The following is a 24,653-nucleotide window of genomic DNA, read 5'->3' as shown; positions in this document are numbered from 1 at the left end:
AAGTTCACCTCACATTCATACATCACTATTAATAATCCAGTAATAAAACTAAATGCAGGCTTCCTTCTTGAATCTATCCTTCAGTTCCCTGTGGAGAGCTCATGAATATTTCCACATGCTTTCAACATCAACACTAGATGGCGACATGATGACTTCCCATCAGGATCCTGTCTGCTGGGCTCTGAGCTCTGTCCCCGATGGGTAATAAGTGGGATGACAATGCCGTGTCTGGTCTCAGCTGATGGTAAGTGGCAATCCCTGCTGTACCACAGGGCAGAGTTTCTGTCCCTGAGGTCCACACAGGGCATCCCTGTGGACTCACTTATGACATATAATGGGTGTGCCTGTTAGGTGCTTATTGCCCCTGTTCAGCCTTCAGATGGTCCCCCTCCAGTGGCCCCCCAGTCAATTAATGACCATTTTTCTAATTTATTGCAGCCATTTTCGATACTTCATAATGAATATCTGTGTCTAATAGCTCCACTTTAATGTAATATTGTTACCCTCTTTTACTCTTTTGACATTAAATATAAAGTCTATAAACTCAGGGGCAGGAGACGGCAGCCTATAAATGAACTCTCTGATCTTCCCGAAAGCCCCACATTTGCTGACAGTATCTATATGAGAACAAGAAGCAGAAATATAAAACTTGTTTATGATAAACTATGTGTCAGTGTGAGTAAAGTAACAAAGCTGTTACTCTGTGTCAGACTCACTTGTGATGTTTTAAAAGCTTTAAAGAGAGTTCAGAGATAAGACAGCTGCAGGTTTGGAAGCAGTAAACATATCAACAAAACAACACAAAGTCGTCCACCAAGGCTCCACAGTATAACTTAGAGAAACTCATTTTTTACGTAATAAACTGTTTTGCCCATGTGAGTTTGTACTCTAATTACCTGTATTTATAAGTATGAACTCAGTTAAACATTGTTTTGGTTTATTCATACAGTTACTGATGGTGTTGATCTGCCCTTGTAAAACAAGCTGTCTCCAGTAAAGAGTTTTGGTTGCTTAAACCACAGAGACGACCCTGGTCTCTGTTAACTAAGTCCTGTGCTTTGTGCACTATGTACAGTAAAGTATACAGCCAGCTTGAACGACAATACAATACAATACAAGAAAACCACTCTCACAGTTCATCTCCATGCCTACACAGACCACCTTTCAGACTACAAAAATGCCCTCAATACTGCCCGGTCCACCTACTACTCACAGCTCATCCACTCTGGCTCCAACAACCCCAAAACTCTATTTTCCACCATCAACAAACTCCTCAAATCCTGTGACAACACCCTCTCCTCCATCACAGTTGATAAATGCAATCCTTCCTGTCATTCTTTCAGTCAAAAATCAACACCATCTACAGTCAACTCAGCAACACCACCTCAGACTCTCAACCTCCTGCCGCTCCGACCACTCTACCCCTTTCACAGTTCACTCCCATCTCCCCCCTGGAACTCCTCCCCATCATCACTAACATGAAAAGCTCCACATCCCTCCTGGACTCCATACCATCCTCCATCATCAAAGTCTGTCTCCCAGCAATCTCCCCACTCATCGTTACCGTCATCAACTCCTCCCTCACCTCTGGCTACATGTATGTCCCCCAATCCCTGAAACCGGCCGCTGTCACCCCCATCCTCAAAAAACCCGGCCTGGATCCTGACACCATCTCAAACTTTCGTCCAATCTCAAACCTCCCTTTTCTGTCAAAAATTTTGGAACATGTTGTCGCCTCACAAATCAAAACCCACCTCCGCTCTCATGAACTGCATGAACCCTTCCAATCTGGATTCCGCCCACAACACAGCACTGAAACCGCTCTCCTGAAAATCACAAAAGATCTCCTCCTCTCTGCAGACTCTGGGCACCTCAACATACTGATCCTCCTTGACCTCAATGCAGCCTTCGACACCATCAACCACTCCATTCTCCTGTCCCGCCTACAAACATCACTCAACATCACTGGCTCTGCTCTTTCCTGGCTCAAATCATACCTCGTTGGCAGTTCATCCACATCAACAACTGCACCTCCTCCACTGTCCCCCTCCTTCAAGGCGTCCCCCAGGGCTCTGTGCTTGGTCCTCTCCTCTTCATCCTCTACCTACAGTACTCCCCCTTGATTCCATCATCCGCCGTCACGGTCTCCATTTCCACTGCTACGCTGATGACATCCAAATCTACATCTCTACAAAATCCATCACACCTGCCACCCACTCCACCCTCACCAACTGTCTGACAGAACTAAAATCATGGCTGCAAAGTAACTTCCTTCAACTGAACTGTGACAAATCTGAAATCATACTCAGCGGCGCAAAATCCCTCACCACATCAACCCAGAACTTTTCCCTCAGCATCGATAACACACCCTGTCACCCTCCCCGTTCATCCGTAACCTTGGTATCATCTTCGACAATAACCTCTCATTTGAACATCATATCAACCGTCTCACCCAAACTGCTTTCTTTCACCTCAAGAACATCACTCGCCTTCGTCCATTACTCTCCTTCTCTGCCGCCGAAACTCTCATCCACGCATTCATCACCTCACGACTCGACTACTTCATTAGGATCCTCTACGGCTCATCATCCAAGGTTCTCAACAAACTTCAGTACATTCAGAACTCCGTTGCCCGCCTCCTCACCCACACCCGCTCCCGCGAACACATCACCCCTGTACTGAAAAACTTACACTGGCTCCCTGTCCCACACCGAATTAACTTCAAGCTCCTCCTCCTCACCTACAGCCCTCCATAACCAGGCCCCTTCCTACCTCACAGACATCCTCCACCACCACACTCCCTCCCGCAACCTCCGATCATCCAATGCAAACCTCCTTTCACACCCGCGCAGGACCAAGCACCGCACCTGGGGCAACAGAGCCTTCTCCACAGCCGCCCCTCCCTCAGGAATACCCTCCCCAAACACATCTGTGACTGTTCTGACCCATCCACCTTCGAATCATTACTCAAGAACCACATTTGTAAATTATCTGCTTTTAACCTGCAACAATAGCTGTCTTTCTCTGTGCCACCCCCAGCCCCCCACCCACCATCAGTTTTCTTACAGTAATTACAAACAGACATAGTTATTGCGCATTGTTTGTCCTTCTATGTACTTTTCATTTATTTTTCTTTCTTTCTCTCTGCACTGAGCACTTACGTATTTTTTTGTGTTTTATTTCCTCTGTATTTGGTTTTATGTAAAGCGTCTTTGAGAGCTGTAAAAGTGCTGTATAAATAAAATGTATTATTATATTATTTATTATAAAGATACAATTCATTCATTCAAACAAAAGCAGCCTGTAAACATAATCCAGGCTGTGATTACATTTGGGAGCATAATGTAATTGGAAAATCCATTCAGTGAGATATAAATGTAATTTCTGGGGCGCTATGCTGATGCTCAACCTGAGCCGTAACCAGATTTCTACTGGTCACCAGAGGTGGATATAAGTTGGGCTAATGCCACGTTAGCACCACATGTGCGGCAGGAATAAATTAGTGTAAAGTGGTGAACGCTGGGTTTAAATGGGAGAGTTGGCGGGGGAGCAGTGGATTTAAACACAGTCTGGAAGCTGGAGAGAGCTAATAAAATGGCAGAGGATGGAAAGTTGTGACTGAGGGATAAGTGTGAAAGAAAGACAGGTGGGGAGTGATGGCAAGAGAGAGACGAATAAAAGATAGAGGGAGGTGACAGAATGACAGGGCTGAGATAGGGAAAGAAAGGTTGGCAGAGCTGTGTGAAAAGGAGGAGGAGAGACGAGCTGGTGAGAGAAGGTTAAGTGGGATGAGACAGCCAGAGAATAGTGAGTGTGAAGACAGGTGTGGTGAGAGTTCTGTAAATGATGAATGAAAGAGAGAATAGGTGTGGAGTGAAAGAAAAGGAGAGAGGGAGAACGAGAGAAAGCGAGAGAGAGGTTGGGAAGTTTTAAGAGGCCTCGGCCAGCAGCAGAAGATTGATGGTGAAGTCGCAGAGTGTGGTTATCATAAAAAAAAAAGATGTTGGGGAGAAAGACGAGAGAAGGATGAGAGGACAGGGGGAGGTGTTAAAGGTTGGGAGGGAGGGAGAAGGAGAGAGGAATGAGCTACTGCAAGGTAAGGAGAGAGTTTAACATTGAGAAGTAATGGATAGCAAAAAGTGAGGAAAAAGGGGAGGTTACACTTTAAGAGGAAAGTGGAGCAGAGAGGAAAGTTTCTACACGTTTCAGTAACGAGGAGTCTGAGTTTGACATGAAGATTAGGACACGCTGCTGTCTGCAGAGACTCATCGTCTGTGGGTGATGTCAAGACACATCACTTCTGCAAAATACATCACCTGCATGTTAAAGAGGCTGTTTATATGCTAGGGTTCAGGCCATAGAAGATAGTAAGGAGGTGCAACCAAAATACATCCCTGGGTGCAACAGGACCATGGTAACTTGTGACTTCATGATATCAGAATTGTTTTAAAACCCAGAGTGAGCTGCTCTGGACTACCAGCTTATTCAAATATTGGCAAAGAGTAGGGGTGTGTATGGAACTGAGACGGTTGTACATTAGACTTTGGCGTACGGCAGGCAGACGTTCAGCCACCTGTCATTCAAAGCAGTCATGCCCTCAATTATGCAGAGCTTTAATTGTTTACAAAATATTGAGTGTGAGTTACATAAATTGAGCCCCTCTACAATTTGGCCATACAGGCCAAAGCTGATTTGTTGTACCAGGCAACATGCTTATCTCTGCTGTAAAGTTATTGGACATCTTAACATTGAGTCCATTAAGTACTGACTCACTGTTGGAGATGCACTCTAGTGGTCAGTAGAGGAATTGCAGCTTTTTGTGTCTTTGTGTGATCTTCAATTTTTAGCCTCGTGGGTTGATGCTTGGTTGAATCAAGTGCTCTGCTAAGGTTAGGGGGTCTCTGTTGTCATGGTTGAAGTAATAATCAATGCTGTCCTGCTGGCGGAAGATTCACAAAACACCCACAAGATGAATTCTGTGAGATCATTTGGACGTCAGAACGTTCCAACTCACACCCACAGGAACTTCCATATCACCTGAATCACATCACAATGAGTCATGATTTCATTTGGAGTGATCATTTGTGCAATTTCTTTTTCACAGAAAAAAATGACCAAGGGACTTTTTCTTAATATGATTTTTATGCTGGAGCATCCATATGGAACCTCCCATGTAGTGTCCACCCCTACTCATGTTATAAGGACGCTCGCATAACAGTAAATGGAAATGAAGGCAGTATTATTGTTTTGGTTTATGTTGTTTTGGTTCTACAAAATCAGCCACCTCATACATGATTTCAACCCAGCATCCCGCAGGGTTTCCACACAAAGGCTTCATGCGTCTCTGCAGCTTAATGCTGAGTGTTTGTCATTTCAACACTCCTGGTGACTTCAGTTTAAAGAGGTTTTTCATATCTGTGCAGCTTCATATCAACCCTGCGAGGGAAGAGGCCCCCATACACAACCACCGAGTCCACTGAAAATGCAATAAAGGCTCCATGGGAGAAGGCGTTTGTGCACTCATTTCATTAATGGAACACAGATTTCGTCCATGTTCAACTGTATCTTCCTCTAATCATGTAAGCTCCACTGCTGACTGAGCCGGGCGCCTTCAGTCCAGCAGGTGTCAATGTGTGATTTATCTGGTGATGTCTGATTGGAAGCTTCAGCCTCAGGAAAACCTGGATGCAGCAGCTGCACCACCTACAGCTTTCTGAATGGATGTCCTACAATGGAGTGTGGACAAACAGGAAAATGAAAGTAGAAGGGAGTCTGAGGGTTTCAGTGGCAGGTTGAGACTTTAAATCTCCTCCTAGTTTCCTCCTGGAACCTCACACTTCCTCACTGAGCCCTCTTCCGGCCCTCACCCCCATCTCTGCAGGAGCATCCTTACCGCACACACAAGGAGAAAGATTACAAGCAGCATCATGATTAATGACATGGCTGGATGTGTGTGTTTACACACTGATGGTCTTTGTGTTGGAGTTGATTTCATTATCATTATATCAAACATATTTATTTGCAGCAACTATTCTTCCGTGGGTCAACAGTTACAGTTAAAAAAAAATAGCATGAGGCATATACAGTATGTTGACCTGAAACTTGTCGATTGACTGACAGAAATTCAATCAGCAGCTATCAAAAATGATGAATTATTTTTCAGGGAAAAAAAGCTTAAACTCCTCCAGTTACTGCTCTTTCCCACTAATGGTTTGCGGATTTTCTCGTACTAAAGACACATTAAATGTGTATTTGTGTGTGATCAGACAAAACAAGTCGTTGTTGTAAATTAAATGAATGATGATCAGAAAATTCAGATCAGGTATTGTTTATGAATGTACATTTTAGCTGCAGTGCAAGGTGTGGCACTGCTGAACTGGAGCTTGAAGCAGCGGTGTGGGTGTATGTGTGTGTGGGAGTGTGTGAATAAGTGTATGTCCTAAACCAAGCTTATTATCTGCATTAAGTGCTGGAGCAGAAACCTCAGAGGAAACAGAAAATACCAATTGCGCTATGCACTATCCACACACACACACACACAGCACATGGCATATAATCAATAGACCGTAGTTAGAGAAAGTCGGGGGATGATGTTGATGGTCTGCGTTTAACTGGATTACATGGTGCTGGATAGCAGGTCGATCTGACACCAGTGGCCCCTGCTTGTGTTGATTTGTGTTTTACAGCAGGAGGTCATCTGATGGGGCCTCCAGGGGCCGCCATCGCCTTTGTTAGCTCCACATATCTGATGCAGACTCTTAAATTTGCATTTCACAAAACTCTTTTTTAATGTGTAATGTAACCCTGAATGAAATAAACTCCTATAATCTCTTTTTGACATTAACATAATTTTGCAGGTGTCCGAAGTGTTTTTTTTTATATCATTATTGTTGTTGTTGTTGTTAATTGAACTCAAAATGTCCATACCACACAGGAGCTGAATTTGATGTACTGTAACACAAGAAAATGAGGTGTGTTTTTAGTGTAGGTGTGGTATAGTTTCAGCATGGCCCCCAGCAGATCAGTGGGGTCATAGATACAGTATATAAGAAGCCGAGATGACTCACCCACCGCTGCTGCCCAATGACACGGCGTAGCCACACAGCGGCCATCCTGGAACGGGCAACTCTCTCCCTCAGAGCATTAAGCCTATGGTGCATGTTCTGCTATATGACCAGAATTTGATCAGTTTTTGTCCGATTTACAAACGGTTAGTGTATTTTTTATAAACGTTTATGCAGTTATGATGCAGCATACTTAAAATCACGGATAATTTTAATCATGTACTTTTTTTTTGTAAAAGTAACATTATGCAAATAGTTAAAGTAAAAGCTACATACTGATTTATTTTTCAGAGTTATGAATAGTTTTTTTAGTGCAGAGGACAGGATCACCCACCTGAACTAATGCAACTGTCTGTGCGAGTTGCCCGTTCCAATATGGCCGACTGTGAGCTGTGGTCCGATCCACCCCCTTGGGTGGGGTGACTAGGTGAGAAGGAAACATAACTGCATTCATTTTAAAGTAGTAGAAATGTCCTCAGGGGATGTTATGTGTGTCGGTGGGTTGGAATCTGAAGAGGAAAATGTAGTAGTAAAGCAAGTAGCCTAAGTCAAGTAGTAAGAAGTGAGTTTGCAGATCTCTTTAGTTCCCATTATATCTCTGCTGCAAACTCCAGAATACATTAGCTGCTGATAACGTGACACAGCCTATAATCTATCCCTCAACTATTTTAGAAATCCAGGGCCCTATTTCAGAAAGTATAATTAGTGAAAATTCTGAGCATGTTAAACCTGATATGAGGGGAACTCTGAAGGTGCATTCAGGGTTCAAAATTAGCGGTCGCCAGTCGCCAGTGGCGACTAACTTTGATGCTTTGGCGAGTAAAGGAAGCCGGTTGACTGGCCACTCTGGCGAGTGAAAAAAATCAAACTACTTCGTTGTTGTTACTGTTCCTCCCGACCCGGCTGTGACGCTTGGGTTGTGAGCCGGTGTCGTGCAGATCTTAAAGCTCACAACATGCCGTATAGCAATGATTTGTGACCGGTTACAACGCTGGCGGCGCATGTGTGTATTTAACATGGATCAATTATAGATGTGCATCACCTGTAATAACGGCGCTGCAATAAAAAAATAAAAAGACGTGGCAGCTCTCCTGCAGCTCCACAGAGGAGCTGTCAGAGGAGCTCTGCTGTTCCTCTCTCTTCAGTCTGGTGTTTGGCTGCACTTTCAATAAGAAAAGTTCCATATGAGCGCGATCAGCAGAGACAGAGCACAATGGATGTGGCATTGATCAGATATCGCAGCGCACATGTTTATTTAACGGCAAAAAAACATCGCTCCGATTTTTTTTTTTTGAACCTGCTGCCTGGCAGGTGGCTGTTTGTTCTTGTTCTTTCATGCACTTACCTCAGGCTCAACGTACTTGATTGAGTTGATTGAACTAATTCTGATCAGCTCTGAAACCAAAAACTCACAGTTTTCTCGCTCAGGCTCAGTCAACTCGGAGATCAGGATACGGCTCAGAGTTTGTTGAGCCTGCTTTCTGAAACAGGGCCCAGGTGCACTGTGGATAGTGCATAAATCAAGTTTTTACAAAGAAAAAAATATGTGGGAGGACAAGACTGCTGCATTCACTTTGATCTGTGTCACAGAAGAGTGATAATAAATCTGTAGTTGAGTCTTGGCTGCAGTCCTCAATACACAAAGATGCTGCGTCCATGGACCCTGCGTCTCTGATTAAACCCAGCTGATGCCTGCAAGTCAGCTAGGTAATAAAGTAGGTGGCTAACAGCTGTCTCAAGGGTCTTAAATATTAGTTTACCATAAATCTGACTGTGAAAAGCTTTTCCTATTGAGTTTGAACACCTGAAGACTCATCTCTCAGTTCAATCAGGGGCCTGAGGGAGTTGTGTTAACTGACCACACATCACTCCAAGAGGAAGCACAAACTCACTCTGGAGCATCATTCAGTGTACTTCATGAGTTGTTTCACTTTAAGAATTGGAAATGAATCAATAAGAAGCCAGTGTTGGGTAGATTGTAGGAGACAGCTTACCCTCTGGGTTTGGTTTCGGGGGTATACCAGACTGTTCTGGAGTCAGCCTCTCTTTGTGTGCGTTGTGATTGACAGTGTTAGAAGTTGACTTTGGAAGGACTGCTGCTGCTGCTGTATACTGACACTTAAGTGCAAAAGGACCACGATATCACTCCTCCTCCTCAGTCTCTCTATCTATCTGTTGGCTTTCCTAAGATCTCTCCATTGCTCTGTTCCCCTTCACGTTTTCATCTCTGTTACATCAGAAATAATCTTTATCTCGTGGCAGCCACAAGCCACAATCACTGCTGAATCTGCTCTCGAAGCACTTTGCAGCTGCAGCCTCTTCTTCCCCAGTCCTCTGATCGTATCTTAAATATCCTTTTTAAGCTATAAGAATCTAATCTGCTTCCATGCACAGCATGGTGTCCATACTCTGTAAGTGCTCTACTCTGTATGCTAACTAGTCAACTCACTTTTATTAATGTGGCTCAAAATCAAATGGTTTTAAAACACACACTGCTTAAATCAGTGGTTATCAACCTTTTCCTCCTACAGAGGGGGTGTGGGCAGTGGAGGGGGGAAGGTCCCTCTCCCAGGACGGAGACAAGAAATAGATGTCTAAAATAGATTTAACAGAACAAACCAAAATATCAACAAACAATAAGAAAAATATTAGAATCTGTGACAGTACAGTATGTGATGATAAGGATCTTGCCTTCCCTTCAGATGTCTCCCCACAGGAGTTTCACATAAACCAGTTCACTGAGCAATGTCACTGTTCACCATGTTCCTAATTGAACCTAACTTGAGTTGCATTTTGTTCTCAACACAATCATCCTGCTAGTCTTTGTCTTTCTTCTCAGATGCTTGTAAAATAGAGAAGCCGCTCAACACTTGAGACACGATAGCCCTGCACATACACATCAGTAGACTCCACACTGTGTCTTCAGATATGAATAACTCCTGACTTATGTGAGGCTGCTGCACAGCTGGGCCCCAACCAAGAGGTCATGTTCCTAACATCTGCAATAACATTAAATGCAACCTTGGACCACAGGCAGCAGCTGCACCCCTTACAGTGTGTGTGTGTGTGTGTGTGTGTGTGTGTGTGTACACAACACAAACACACAAAGAAACACTAGAAGCCTCTCAGTCAAGATTTGGAGTTTATTTCCACTCATATTTCTGTTTGAACTATATTCAAGTCACTTGCAGGGTGCTTTTTCCACTTTTTTGCTAACCCTCCTCCCGGCCATGTGCGTTTGTTTAACGAAGCCAGCGAGAAAGCAACCCATGGATCTTATCTGTCATAAACAAGAGATTACGGGTTATGGTACGAGGGCTTGGGCACCGGGTCAGTGCACTGATCTTGCAACGTTGGTTGTCAGCCAAGAGATGCTACGTGTAAGGCAGAGAGCCTCCATTCTCCAAGTAACAAGTTACAAGTTTAATTAATTTAACCATCACAATTACTCTGAAGCTGTTTAGTTAAGGTTAAAAGGATCATAAGGTAAAAATCATGCATAGTTCCTATTTAAATGTTTTCCTGATCAGCCACATCAGAGCTGTGTTACACAAACATTTCCTGCTGTTTATGCATCACATGAAAAACTTTCCACTGAAGAGGCCATGGGAACTGCAAAGTTTGTGTCACCTGTCAGAGGAGCTGCGGTGGACAGACGTGGACATAATGTATTCTGCTCTATGGTTAGTGGGTCAGTTTTAATATTATCATTTATTATTCCTTACATAGAGCAGCCTCTACTTATGTGTGGAGGAGGTAGGAGTTATATCGCAGCTGAAATTATAGTGTTTTACAAACCATTTATTAAATATGTATATACTGATTATAAATAGTAAGTAAGAGGACTTGAAGTGAAGTGTTGCTGGTCATTCATCTGCATAGAATGAACAGTAATATGGAAAATTAATGCAAAGATATGGCTCCACCAGTGAACCTATAAAATATATATATCTAATTTGTCCCTTTCCAATAAATGTGATTTACAGAGCAAATATCAGGTTTCTATAGAGCAAAGAAGGTGTTCTACCATTATTATTAAAAGCTAATGTCTTCATAATGTGTTGCCCTGCTCAGCTGACAGTAATGTATGAGGATGTGCCCCCCCACCACCCACCCCCAGACACTTGTGAAAGCAAACCGACACCCTTGAGCAACAGCAGCAACAGCCAGAGACTTTTTTCATCGTAAAGACCAGGAGTGGGAGGAGAGAGAGGGAAGAGGAGAAGAGAGGAGAAGAGAGGAGAAGAGAGGAGAGGAGAGGAGAGGAGAGGAGGCGCAACACATGAGAGAGGTGAGGACAAAAAAATGAGAAGTGGTGACAAGTGAAGAAGGAGGAGGAGGAGGAAAGACAGGTGGAAAACACAAACATTAATGGATGCCATAAAATGCATGCTGCATGAAGAAGTGATATTAGAATTGCAAATATCCTCCTCCTCCCCATTTGTCTCCTCCACCCTGCACACTCATGTCTCCGTCCCTTTCTCTGCATATGAGTGGGTCTACCTGGAAAACACACAGTTAAATCAAGCCGGACGGTGGCCGTTTAAGCCCTAATGACAAGAACAAGTCTCCGCTGTTTGACCTTGGCATTTTGCATAAGGAGATGTACAGCTCTCCAGGGAAATGAGCTGTTCCGTGGGTTGAAGAAAACACTTTTCCCCCCACTGATTTATTCATGAAGTGCTGACATGTCATGGTAGATTCCATCTTTACATCTCTATGCATGAGACAAAAGCATGATGCTGACACTGAAACAGCATTTAGGACATCACGCCATACAAGAAGTCTCCATTAACAGCCCATCCTAATGAAACTGTGACCTGTGGCCAGCCCTCTTTGAAGAAACACTTTTCTCTAATTTATTTTTTCATAATGCTGTGTGTAGATAGCATTTCCACAGCAGCTATACACTGGAGTTTGAGAGCAGCCATTTTTTAGTTCTACCTAAAATATCAACAGGCTGCTGTATTGCATCGACCTCACTATTCAAATCTTTCTCTGTTTGTCTGCACTTATTACAATAAAAAAGGGTCATGGGCCATAAAGTATACAGGGACCAATGGAAAAAAGTATGTGGACACATCAATTAGACAGTATCCTAAGAAGAAACAACAATGTTTCTTAAGTGAAGCCCAAGAGAAGTGATGTTGCTATGCGACACAACATCTGTCGATGGAACAGAAAAAAGTGGACCATTCACTCCCTGTTTCCTTCTTCTAACTGTTCCAACATTATGACATGAAATGGATGGTAAATGCACTGAACTTACATAGCGCTTAAATCTTAACAACCACTTGAAGTACTGTACATTATGTGCCACATCCACCTATTCATACATTGGGCCCTAGTTTCGTGGCGCAGGGTGGCGGAACTGGCGCAGTGAAGTTTCGCAGCCCTGCGCATGGTCAGTTTGGCGGTTTGGCAGACCATGCTGCGCCGAGATGGGGGAGGTATCACAGATTCCGCTGATTAATGATATTAGTAAACTCATTATTGGTCACTCTGAGCTCGGACCTCCCGGACCAAAACACCTGTTTCCTCCTGGGAGAGGTTTGGCCGTCTGGCGTCGCTGTCTCCTCCGTCCATGTCCAAGTATAAAATGATAAAATTGCAGTGCACATTGCCCACCGCACAGTTAAAGCTATCAGGGCTGCACAATGTCTCACTTGAGCATCTTCATCACAACATGAGAATGAGCAAAGGGCGTGCAATGTGAAGTGATTCAAATATGCCATGCTGCTCAAATAGGCTCTGCATACAGAGCAACCCCTCCAATCACAATAATTCTTGACTAGTTCATCATAGAGGCCACCCCTCCTCAAGTTCTAAAATTATAACATGACGATTATTTATCCCAACTTGGCTGTCACAGACTAAGTCAATTCCTGGAGAGAAGATAAAGAATCAAAACCGAACTTAATTTCCAGAAACTACAAATAATATATTTTTTAAAGCAAACAAACAAAGTCTGATACATTGTGCTTAAAGTGTTGAGTGTCATTTGTCAAGACCGCTACTCATCCTTCTGTTTACAATGCCATAGGTTATGTTCTCTGAGCAGCTGTTGGGTGCTATATAGGGACCAGAAAGTTACCAGACAACCTGAAGCTCGGGTGGCTGGTTAGCATACTTACTTCAGTGACTTAGAAGGGAAACTTAGAGCTAACATTGGTGTTGCTTTCCACTGCTGGATACAGCTCTTGGTGAGAAGAGGAATGAAGTTTGATACTGAACTCTCATGTTTGTTCTAACTGGGGAGTAAACAGCTGTTTGTACTAATGTTGACTTTGTAGCAATTAAGTTAAACTTACAAACAGTCCCTTTCATGTTTCCCCTTCAGAGATGAAGACTTCCTTCTCCTTAGAGAAATGATATCTCTGGAATCCCCCTTTCAACAGGAGTCAAATGAAAGTTTGCTGCAACCTTAAAAAGCCTGTTTTTTTTAAATGGTCCTGGAATAAGTCAAGTTTTTTTTTTCCTCCATAATTCCAACATTTGATTACACTGATCTTAATTATGATAGATTACTAATTAAGTTTTGTTAAGTTAGTGGTATAAAATGAAAGTAAAACAATATCAGTTCAAAGTAATGCTATGAAAAACAGGCTGCTTTTCTAGACAGCAGACTTAAATGTATGGCTCTAAATCTGAATCAACTAAGTTGAAAATATGCTTGATGGCTGTGGAAGACAGACTTAATTCTCACAGTCAAACGTGCCTCACCTATCCATTGTACATGCTGGAAGTCACCTGAGACTCTGAATTTAAAGTTAATTCTCTGTTCGCCAAATCCTGAATGACTCTGCCATTGCATTCATATCAGAGAATACACACAATATACCTCTGTTACACTTAGATACAGCAAATCCCTTGTCAGGATACAGCAAACAGCTTTTATCAATATGAGAATGGGACACTGTTAAGCACACAGAGGCTAATCCCTCTGCATTATTTGATATTACAAAACCTGCACTGTAGCACAGAGATGTGGGTATATATGTGTCTGTGTGATGTGCAAAGGTTTTGGTTTTTCACACAGAAATACAAAAAAAAGTTCACTTCTGTGTAAAAAATAAAATGCATAAGTTTGTTTGAGGCTTAGGGAGTCAGTGAAATAAAAAATGTATGAACCACTTATCAAATATCAAAGCTGTCGTATGCGGGCACACAAGCTCTACAGTATATCTTATGATAAAAATTTAACCAATATTGCTGCCTGTATGTGTGTGATTAAAATATTCAATAACTCACCTATCGTTACCTTCACAGCCGGAGCACTTTACGCTTTTAGATCCTCTAACAAAGTGGAGATACGTCAGATGTGTGTACTGGTAAATAAAACGACATAGCACCTCTCACCCACCAGAAAATAAAAACCCGGGCTCAAAGGAAGAAACTCAGTGACTCACTGTCGTTTGATAACCTCGTGGTTATCACAGAAAAATATTTGGCTGCTATTTTAGGCATTTAACTAAAGTAGCTTGTGGTCCTAGTCAGAGAGATGACTAATTAGAATAAGAGCGATATTTCTTTTATTTCTTTATTCTGGTGTTTTATCGTTCTGATTTCACATTCAAGAAATACTGTGTAGCTGCAAGTGAAATGATACAAGCTGCAGATAAGAAAGGACATTGTTTGGCTGCAGTGATACAAAGGTTATTTAATCACAATTAATTGCATGAGTATTTCTACAGCTCTGCCACCACCATCATGATGCATTACACTGCGATCTCTGCAGACTCACCACCACCACCATCATGTAAATCACAGTCTATCTCATGTTTTCATCCTTTATTTCAGCTCTGCTGTGCTGATACTGAATAAAAACCATGCAGCAAGTTTCTGCAGACTGACAATTGTTGTCGATCTTGTTGTCTGCCGTTGCTGTGCTGACTGTTACAATGTCTGCTCTGCACCCTCCGCTTGGTCTTTAAATCATCTTAATTATGACTCATGGTTATTTTTGCATCTATTTTCTACAATAAATGTGCATGCTATGTCTGTGTGTGTGTCTACATGAGCTCTGCCTCCATGTGCTCATTTATTAGTGTCAGTTACTTTACTTCTAAGTGTTGCACTTGTGTTGCGTGGGATGATATTTATGCCTCTCTTTCCTTCCCCGTTTGTATTTGTGTTTTGTTCCTCGTGTTCTTCAAACTGGCCTCTTGAACATAGCAACAGCCTCCTTCACAGCCTCCTCTCCTCACCCTCCCTCCCCTGCGCCTTCATTGCATCACTCCACCTCTTCCTTCCCTGCTGTCTGCCTCCTTGCTCTCCTTCCCTTCCTTCGTGCAGGCGTCTGCTGCTCTGCCTCGCTGCCTGCCACTGTTAATGTTTGCATGTGTACGATATGTACCTCACTGTGCCTGCACATGTGTGTCTGTATATTTTCTGCATGTCTCAGTGTGTGTGTGTGTAGGTTGTGCAGCTTCTTCCTTTTTGTCCTATTTGTATTCTGCTCATCTTTGGACAGGTGGGTAATGACAAGCAGCAAAGGCCAGGATGTCACCGCTCTACTCAGCTGCCGGCTGCCTGCTGACGTCAACACACACATATACACACACACACACACACTAAAACTCACACACTCACAAACTGACGAATGTCTCTGTGGTGTTTGCTTTCCTTCTGTTTTCCTCTGTTTCTGTAAATTGTTGGTCAGTATGTCCACAGTTCCACTCACAGTGCAAATATCTGTGTATTGATGGACACAACAGAGTGTGTGTATGACAGAGATACACTAGGTGGTTGGTCTGAAGTTTAATAGGCCAAAATTGTCTCCTGTTTGGTAGATAATATCGTTCTGAGGTTAGCTGTGGGCTGCAACTTGTGTCCCATTATTTGGCCTGCAATTGTTTCCATACGGTCGCACTGTCTCTATCAAAAGTAGCTGTATCAACTGTGATCAGCTGTTGCTGTGCACTCATGCTGGTACAGACAACTCACTGGATTAGTGTGATGCTGAAGAAAATGTAAAAACAAGAATGAAATGCTGCAGGTGGAAGAAGCATCATACCCCTGTGGTTTCAGAGTGAATTTATACGTGTTTATTCACGACGGTAACGGAAACATAATACCCCAGGTGCAATTCACACTGAGTCTAAATAATATTATGTGTTTCTGACACACTGCACTTACTTTCTGGGCTGCACTTATGTGGTGCCTCTCTAGTCTTAACAACCACTGAAAGAGCTCTATGCTGCAAGACACATTCACACATTCAAATGCTTTTCCTGTGCATAACGCGCACACAGTGATAGCACATGATTGGAGGCAGTTTGGTTTTCAGTGTCTTACCCAAGGACAATGATGTAGAGACTGAAGGAGTCTAGGATTAGACCACTGATGACTGACTAATTAGTGGAAAACACTCTTGTTAATCTCCTCAATGGGCTACTGTATTGTGCTTTTCTAGTCTTATCAAAGCAACATTCACCCATTCATAGGGTGGTCTGAGAGCTCAACACACTGTAACTTTAAGATCACACATGCAAAGACACAGACATGCAAGAAATTATGAAAAGTTAACCAGTTTGACAACACATTTGCCATAAAAGGGACAACACAGGTGTTTCTAGGGATGCAAAACAACATTAGCACAACTTTTCACAATTACAGCACAGTGTAAATTACACATTTGCTATAATATCTGAATCATGATATTGATGAATTTGATAAACAAAAAAACACAGCTGGGTCTGTCACTTTTTTGTATACCCAGAAACACACTTCCTGTTGTTTTCCTGCCCTCCCTTCTCACATGAAGAAGAAAAAAAAATCCCCAGCCACAGTTTGATCGTCTACATCAGTCAGGGATGTGTCTGAGCTGCGGTGGAGTGAGAGTTAACCTAGAGAAAAACAGCAACACTGGTGTTTTTCGTCTTAAAAACAACATTTGTTTATGTTGAGGGCACAGCGCCCCCCAGCAGCTGCGGAGAGTACGACTGCCGTCTGTCAGGAGCGGACAAGGAGACGGTGTGACGTTGCTATGGAGGGGAGGGAGGGAGGGAAGTGGGGGGAGAGGAAGTCAGAGGGGTTTTTTTGTTTTTGTCGGTTGCTGATGCGATAAAAGCAAATAAAGAATGTTTGAACTCCCCTCCTCACCCTTTTTTCTGTGTTTTCATCTCTCTGCCTCTCTGTCTCACTGTCTCTCCAGATCAGACCTCCTTAATGATGCAGCTTCTCTCCCTCCACCTTGAATTCGACATCACACTCAGGCTGCAGCTCCGCGGGGCTGAAGGGGAAAAAGCCTCGGGGCCATGTGAACGCCTGTCTGACATTTCCACATATATCTCTCCTCTTTCAATCTCTGTCTCTGCTGTTCTCTGTTGTCTTCTCCGCTTCTCTTCGTCTCCCTGTCATCCTCCACCTCCCCCCTTTCTTTTTTTTTCACAGTTCACACTGTGCTTTCCTTCTTTTTCTCCCCAGTCTCCCAATTTACTCGGCTGCAGATCATTCTGTGCTTTCCTGCTTTATCGCTCAGATCCCCACAGATGTCTTATCTCTCTGCTCCTTCTTCTGTCTACAAAGTCTTTTATGATCCCTTTCCATTACTGATCCAACTCCTCCTTAACATAAAATAAATAACCACTCGGTCTTATCTTATTTTTGCGACCTGTTCATAAAGAAACTGAGACACCTAAAGCAGAATATCATTATCCTCCTCCTCCTCCTCCTCCTCCTCCTCCTCCTCCTCCTCCTCCTCCTCCTCCTCCTCCACCTCATTGCAGCTGCACATGAATGTATGCTTAATTATGCAATTGTTCTATTTTCTCTATAACTTCTTATTATTATTGTGGCCCTGTACTGTGAAACAACTCTCAGTGTTAAGGTAATCTTCCATGTATGAATTTCAATTGTGATGTTACAGTTCTAATCACATCAGTTAGAACATATTCTTCCACTTCCATGATATACAGTATGCACCAATATTCTTCTTCTTTTTGTTACTGCTAATTCAGTTTTCAGCCTTGTATAGATTCAGTGATTGTAAAATGAGCAGAGATTGGGTAGTTTTAGTGATGTCATCCTACATCATCAGAACAATATGGGTCTACATTTTTGCAGATATTTCATTTTATTGTTTTTTTTTGCTATTTTTGGGCTGGACTCACTCTACCAAGATATTAAATCACCCAGTGATGACCATTAGTCCCACACTGGACCTCATGGTTCTTAGTTAGCGGATGACAAACACACAGAAACAGCGTGAGGAGGGATTTTGTAATGTAGCATCCATGAAGGACAGTTTCAATATCTCTCACTTTTTAGAGTTACAACCCTTCTTTTCACTGTCTGGTGGATCAACAAAACATCCTGCACTCTCCTGGTGACGCATACACATGTTGCCACGGTTACAAACTTATTTTGTATACATGAGAGTCCACAGTTTTTGGCGAACATGGCCTTCGTAACCAACCGCCATCGACCACGGAGGCCGAACAGAAATTATACATTCTGGTCTACGGAGGATTTCTGCTAAGCGTCACCAGCTGTGCCCGCACTTGCATCTCAAAGCATCACTCATGTTGCCTAGCACCTGTGACAATATGTATCTTAATTTTCCTCATTTTCCCTATTAGCATTGTTTGCTGCCATATTATTTCAATTACCAGCACGTAGTGAATCTTAGGATAGGTACCATGATGGTTCCCTTGTCGGATCCTTTGTACAGGAAAAGGAAAACACATTTTTCAGCCGTCTTTAAACTATCCTTGAAAATTGAACAACCTGGTCACACTGCAGTCTTCAAATCTGAAAGACGATGCCCCTGATTCTGAACACAGTTTACATCCCTAACTCAGGATTGCTTTGGCTTCCTTAACAGATGAATTAAACAGTAGTCAGGTTAAAACAGAGCTGCAGTTGATCTGGCTTGTTTTCACCACAAATGAAGTGCACCACAGTTCACTTGGATGAAGCCTGTGGCTGTTATTCGAAACAGTATCTTTTAATGAAAATGTGTTTTTCTGTTTAATTGTTTTGCTTTTACATGAAACCAATGAGAAACTAATTCAAAAACAGAGCAAATGTGTGGACAATGTGTGCATTAAAGACCTTCACATCCAGGACAACCTGTAGATCTTCAGATTTACATCAAATGTACACTAGTAGCAGATGTTAAAGTCTTGATGAACTGCGTGATGCTGTTTTGCCATAGGCAGCAGGAGTCCCCTTTGCTGTGCCTGACACTGTTAAGCAGCTCAGAGTCGGGAGCTTATCAACTGCCTCTGTGGCCTGAAGCGTTTTCAGCGGACAAGTGTATCCTTGTGCACAGGACACAAGTCCGTCACAGGGGTTTACCCCGACCCATCTCTTTAATGCTGAGTGCCGAGCAGAGAGGCTTAGTCTTTCCAATGACTCTGCCAAAGATCAAACCCCAGACCCCACAGTGTCAGGCCGGACACTCACCTAGGCTACTGATAACACACATATCCTTCTCCTCCGGGATGTAGGGAACAGCAGAAACCTCTTAATCTCTCTCCTCTGGCTGGGTTTACAGCTCTATACCAAAACTTCAATCACCAGCAACTTAGGCATTAGAAGGATATTTGTACTTAATCAAAATGCAATTTAAATGCAGTCTGCTGGTAATGCAGAAGAAGCTCATCACATCAAGAGAAGCTGTAAGTCTGTCCTGATACAGTCACCTCTTCTTTTCCTAACAGATTTTTACAGTTGGAGTCAAAAAGTTAACTTTGTGAAAACTGTCCACACAGTCAGCAGCGGTCACAGCTGTCCAAGTGGACTGTGCAGTAAAGAACTTTCACCAATCTAATTTTTTGCCAAAAATCTGTTATTTACTCTCCTGTTATTTTAAACATTAACAGTTTGCCACAATCTGCTAAAAAAAAGTGCAAATAAGAACAAAGAAAAATACTACCAAAATCCAGACAGGCACCAATATTTTTGATCAAAAATAGACAAATATTTTTTAATAACATCTACTAGTCTCTAGCATTGCTGTATTGCTGTATTGTGGATGTGAAGCTGATGTTACTGAGCTGCACACTGACAAATTATGTGAACAAGTTTTACCAAGTAATAAGACATATATGTTTGATAAACTTTAAAAGGTACAACAAGACTGAAAAGATTATAGAGTAGAGTACCTTATTTTTTCTAGATATGCAATGGAATGTCTCATTGTTTCTGAAATTAAAGCTAAGAACAGATAAATAAGAGAGAATAAAAGAGGTATAATTGGATCTTGTTGGATTAAAACTAATCTAAACTCTAGACTGAGCCAGCAGCCGAACATGGTTGTGATGTTCCTTCTACACTGGAAATAAACTGAGTTTTTGACAAATAATAGAGGCAGCAGTGTGACTTCACAACAGAGTCAAAGCACCCCAAAAATAACAAACAGAGTGACAAATCCTTTTTTAAATGTCTATTTGATGACATCATAGCAGAAACAGGAGGTATTTTGGTCTGTGGGGGAGACCTAAATGTTATTAGAGACCACAAAATAGATACAACTAGTCTCAAAAAGAATAAAATGCATTTGACAAGATTCATAAACATATCCTTGGAAGAGATGGGGATGATTGATGTTTGGAGGAATCTACACCCCCTGGAAAAAGACTTCACGCATTACTCTGCAGCACATAAAGTCCATTCAAGGATAGATTACTTTTTTATGAATGCAGAGGATAACCATATGGTACGAGAGTGCAGGATAGGGGGCGCAGATGTGTCAGACCATAACCCACTCTATTTAACAATAAACTTAAACAATAGAAGACGTCATACAGTATGGAGACTTAATCTGGGAATTATGAATAATGATCAAACAAGGAAGAAGGTAAAAACGGAAATCGGAAGATACATAGAAGAAAATAACAATGGCACTGTAGACCCAACAATTTTTTGGGATGCCATGAAGGCAGTCATCAGAGGAAAACTGATAGCTGAAACTGCACATGCAAAAAGAGCTAAAGTGGAGGCCTATAAAATGCATAATGAAAAGTTAAGGGAATTGGAACAGGAATACCAAAATACTAATGACTCCGAGATAAGTCAACAAATTAAAGAAACAAAAACAAAAATTAATGACATACTATTGGACGAAATTGAAAAAAAGAATAAATATTTTAAACTGGGCTACCATGAAGTAGGTTCAAAGGCCACTAAAATACTGGCAAAGCGTATAAGAAAACAACAAGCAATTAGTAATATATACAAAATTAAAGATCCCCATACAGGTGAGATAGTATCTACTCCGGATGGTATCGAAAATATCTTCCAAAGATATTACCAAGACCTATATACACAACCTGCATCTGCAGAAGAGAATGAAATGATTGCATTCCTGGAGATGCTAGATCTACCCTCAATTGGACGTACACAAAATGATAAATTAACAGCAGAGATTACACTGGAGGAGGTAAAAGATGCAATAAATACATTGAAAAACAATAAATCACCGGGAAGTGATGGATACCCAGCAGAGTGGTATAGGATGTTTAGAGAAGAGCTGTCACCACTGCTCCTTGCCTCTTTCAATTGGACTCTCCAAAACAATAAAATACCCCCATCATGGGCTGAGGCAATAATTACAGTCATTCCGAAACAAGGAAAGGACAAAGAACACTGTGCAAGCTATAGACCAATCTCAATATTAAATGTTGACTATAAAATATATACAACAATAATTTCTAAACGACTGAACTCCTTTATACCAGAAATAATAGAGGAAGATCAAACGGGATTTATAAGAGGACGCCAGACACATGACAACATTAGAAGAACACTACACGTAGTGGAACAAGCAAGAAAAGACAAAAAGAGCACTGTATTAGTAAGTATTGACGCAGAGAAAGCTTTCGATTGTGTCAATTGGAAATTTTTATATAAAGTGTTAGAGAGATTTGGCTTTAGTAATAAATCAATACAGTGCATAAAGACACTCTATCAACAACCAACTGCAAGAATTAAAGTCAATGGGAGCCTGACAGACAAGATTAGATTACAGAGATCAACGAGGCAAGGATGCTGCCTATCACCCACTCTGTTTGCCCTTTTTATAGAGCCGCTTGCGCAGGCTATAAGACAGGAACAAGAGATCAAAGGAGTGGTGGTAAATGATGTAGAACAAAAAATAGGACTTTTCGCAGATGACGTCATAACCTACCTCGAACGCCCAAGTGAATCATTACCTGCATTGATGAAACTTTTGGAAACATTTGGACACTTATCAGGATATAAAATAAATGTCGCAAAGACACAAATATTAGCGCTTAACTATAGTCCACCAAAAGAGATTCAAGAATTATTTAAACTTAATTGGAAACTTAAGGGAATTGAATATTTGGGGGTCACAATCACAAAAGGATTATCTAAATTATATGAATCAAACTATGGTAAGATAAATCAGGAAATACAAAAAGATATTGAAAGATGGTCTACACTAACACTAGATCTCAGCTCACGGATTCAGATAATCAGGATGAATGTTTTACCAAGGCTTTTGTACCTGTTCCAATCCCTACCAGTAGAGGTCCCACAGTCTCAGTTTATGAGCTGGAATAGAATAATTTCAAGGTTTGTTTGGGGTGGAAAAAGACCTAGAATAAGATTGGAGACTCTCCAGCTGCCAAAAGAAGAAGGTGGGATGGGACTTCCCAATTTGAAAACATACTTTCATGCAGCCCAGCTGAGGTATGTTGTTGGATGGTGCAAACCAGATTACACTGCAAAGTGGAAAGAGTTGGAAACACAGCTTGGTGGATACCCAGTACAGAGTATTATAGGAGATGAAGACACATACAAGGTGATTAAAAACCAAATAAACCCAATAACGATGTTTACACTAAAATTATGGTTCAGCATAATAAAAAAATATAAGATTCAAAAAGACGCTAATTCATTAAAATGGGTAGCATATGATAGCAAATTCAAACCAGCTAGATACGATAATGGATTTAAGCGGTGGACTGCCAAGGGAATCACAGCGTGGTGTGTGCTAGTGAAGAATGGGCAGCTTGAGAGTTTCCAAAATATAAAAGAAAAATTTGATTTGGATAAACAGGAATTCTATAGGTACCTACAACTTAGGGATTACTTTCTGAAAGAGATCAAGATGGACCCCTCCGGAGAAGTGAATGGTGTGATCCAACTCATAATCAATACATACAAAGAAAACAAAGTTAGAATTGTTTCCGGGTTATATAAAAAATTAATATCAAATAAACACTCAACTAAATACATAAAAGAAAAATGGGAATCAGAATTTAAGATAAAAATCACAGATGAAGAGTGGCTAAACATGTGGAAAATACACCACACATCCACTAATTCACGGATCTGGAGGGAGTTCTCCTGGAAAAATCTGATTCGTTTTTTTATTTCACCCAAAGTCAAGAGTAAACAGTTGAATAAAAATATGCCTTGTTGGAGAGACTGTGGAATAATGAACGTGGATCACTCGCACATTTTCTGGAAATGTGATAAAATCAGGTGGTTTTGGAAAATGTTACACGATGCATTGTTGAAAATACTTGGATATAAGATTCCAATGTCTTGTACAGTATTGTATTTGTGTAACCTATGTGAAGAAAATATAAGAACGAAGGACAGATACCTGGTAAAAATATTACTAACAGCAGCTAAGAAAGCTATCACGAAGAAATGGGGAAGGGAAGACATCCCTACACAAGAACAATGGACTCACCTGGTAGAGGATATCTACACAATGGAAAAAATGATACACCGCTTAAGGCTACAGGAAGCTCAGTTCAAAGAGAAATGGATGAGATGGACAATATTTATGACTGAACAACGACAAAACAAAAAACTTGATTGAGGAAAAAAAATGGAATATGGACAGATTGCTTTGAAAGTGACTCCCATGTGTGTTTTTTATGTGTTTTTTTTTACTTGTTTTAGTTCTATTTTGATTGAGTTGTTGCACCTTTGTAAAGCAAAAATTCTCAATAAAAATTAAAGTGAAAAAAACAAAAAAAAACAAACAGAAGCTGACGTAATATGTGGAGATGCACACAAGTTTTACAAGCTCCCAAAATGATTATTTGCCTGTGCAGTTTGACTTAAGCTTACACTATTCAGCAGACTGCACGCCACATTTCGCTGGCCTAAATGTGGAGACTCATTTTGTTCAGCAGTAGTTTTTCATAAAGTTGATATGAGATGTAAAGGTCAGCTAATTATTGTCAGAACCTTTTTTTAACAAGTTTCCTTCAATATTAAACACAAAAAGTTCAGTTCTGGCTACAGGACCTTGTAAAAAATGTCCAACGTGTTGTAACTGAAAACAGCAAACATAACACTGATTTTAACACTGGCACCAAGACTATTTCAGTGTAGGCCATGGACAAAATTTGATTTCAGAGGAGGGGAGGGAGGTTGGGAGGGGGGCATGTGGATTGAGTAATAGTGTGTGTGTGTGTGTGTGTGTGTGTGTGTGGGGGGGGGGGTTATATGAAGTTCAAAATATTCTTTTTAATGACATCCTGGCTGCACCTAATTCCCAAACACACATACACATGCACACATGCAAGCACATACGCACATGGACACAAATTCAAATGTTATGATTATTGATGGACTGATGCCTACCATCAATGA

The 24,653-nt window shown here is 41.5% G+C and overlaps 1 protein-coding gene across 2 annotated transcripts in view; it reads right to left on the bottom strand.

The window, feature by feature from the left end:
* grm7 (glutamate metabotropic receptor 7) overlaps positions 1 to 24,653 on the bottom strand; it is a 304,574-nt gene that overhangs the window by 16,492 nt on the left and 263,429 nt on the right. The gene's annotated exons all lie outside the window — the stretch shown is intronic.

The sequence above is a fragment of the Trachurus japonicus genome, chromosome 5, assembly GCF_045865225.1.
Source record: "Trachurus japonicus isolate A0001 chromosome 5, Traja_1.0".
NCBI classification, from domain to species: Eukaryota; Metazoa; Chordata; class Actinopteri; order Carangiformes; family Carangidae; genus Trachurus; species Trachurus japonicus.
This window is presented reverse-complemented; position numbering and strand designations above follow the sequence as displayed.